We start from the raw sequence: 1,927 nt of genomic DNA, 5'->3' as shown, positions 1-1,927 counted from the left end.
AAGAACTATTAACAATGAAAAATATAACAAAGGAAAGAAAATAACGGAACACCTTTTCGTTCCGATGGAGCATATGTCTACACTTAAAGCTCCTGAATGGTCAATAAATACATTCTCTAAAATCAGAATACATTTAGCCACACTCATTATATATGGGATTTTTGCTTTTGTGCGATAGGGGGATTTTTTGAATGGCTACTTCCTAAACTAAACGATTTATTTATTACTTCCTTATGGATTCCGAGAGAATAAATTGAATAGTATTTCTGGAAGCTGGAGAGCTGAATAAGAGCCCAGCGCCGTTAATAGGAAATTAAAATAAGAAATGAAACCAACGGTTTTGCACTTGCCATGCGATTCGGCTGAAAGCTCACGAAGGCTAACTCCTCTGAATAATTTCATTTGTGTCGAAATGCCAATGTTCACAAAATTGCGACAGGAACTTTCATATTATACAATATATAACCACTGTGAGCGGATTTATATAATTCTCATATTGTGGCTTTAAATTATTCATCGAATGTAAATATGCGTTTCGTTTGTAAGACTTAAACGGACAAAGAAAATTCGACTCAAATAGGAAGACCGAAGAGCCTTGACGAAGTCTTGAGTACGATACATTATTTCGTTAGCGAATACATTATTTTAAATAATACACTTCCACATTCCTAATGTTATCACGCAATATTTTAACGAAATCTTTGTCTTCCCAAGTCCTGGTCTTTCCACGGCCAAGCTGGTAAGTCCATTGTTTGATTGTTGGACACTGATCTTTGATCTTCATCAACTTTCAGTGCGAATAACGCACTCTAAATTTATACGCATTAGTTTTGGAGAATTTGAAGTTTTTAATAATTTAAAATCTCTTTTTTGTCAAGACTGTGCTGGCAGGATTAATTTTTAAGCCAAATGTGTGCGTTGAGAAATCGCACTTTGCCTTGAATCCGCATATGAATTTACTGAATTGATATTTTCCTATTCTGCAACGTTTTATGTCAACAAAATAGATTAGGGAAGTTGAATTGTTATCTTTGGAAATACTTCTTGATACGGTGGCGAAGAAATAAATTCTGACATTAGTGCTGGACCAATTTTTGAAATGTTTCTAGTGGCTATTTCGTCGTTTTTTTAATTTTTGTTTTTGTTCTTTATTTTATTATGCAGCCTTTAATCAGAAAGTTATTTGTATTGTTGCGTCGGGGAGTACCTGGAAAAGGTTCGACTGGAATCCGTAGAAGATCCTTATGTAAAAAGGTTTTTACCGTGGCGCTGGGTTGCATAGCCCAGTAAATGGGGTGTCCGATGACCGCAAATTCACTCTTTTCTCACTTTTTTAAGTCTTTTAGATGTAAGAAATTGTTTTGCTAGGGGGATTTTTAGGGCCACCCCTTCTCAATGTCTTCTTCGACTGCACTTGGGTAATCCTTAACTTCAGGAAAAAACACTGCTGAAACGAAGGTTTGGGAAAAAATCAGGATTTTTTAAGGCCGTTTCTCTTTTTTAGTGTTACAATTTTACTGTTTGGTTTCCCTTCGGTTTCCAGAAACGGGTAGCTTTGTCACCTCCGAGCCTTGAACCTCTATGGGCGTTTGCTACCATCGTAGGTAAAAAAAGCGGAAGATTTACATTTTATATATTAAATATTTTCAAACACTTAAGTCTAAATTAAAGTTCGCAAATTGTTCTTCACACAGGGATGCCGGCTGATTTGACCGAAATCAGCAAGGATTTTTTTAAAGTTTGAAGTTGAATTTTTTAATTTATATCTTAAAATCGAAGTTAACCAAATGCGTTTAATGAACGACCTAAGGAAGTGGTGCCCAACTGCAAACTATCCCCATTTTTCAGTAATTTATTTATGGAAAATTTTGAATCAACTTTCATTAATAATTACAAATTTAAACCAATAATTTGGTGGCGTTATATT

This window comes from Dendroctonus ponderosae, unplaced genomic scaffold (assembly GCF_020466585.1).
Source record: "Dendroctonus ponderosae isolate FM_Combo_2020 unplaced genomic scaffold, Dpon_F_20191213v2 Dpon_F_20191213_1, whole genome shotgun sequence".
In the NCBI taxonomy this organism is placed as follows: Eukaryota; Metazoa; Arthropoda; class Insecta; order Coleoptera; family Curculionidae; genus Dendroctonus; species Dendroctonus ponderosae.
This window is presented reverse-complemented; position numbering follows the sequence as displayed.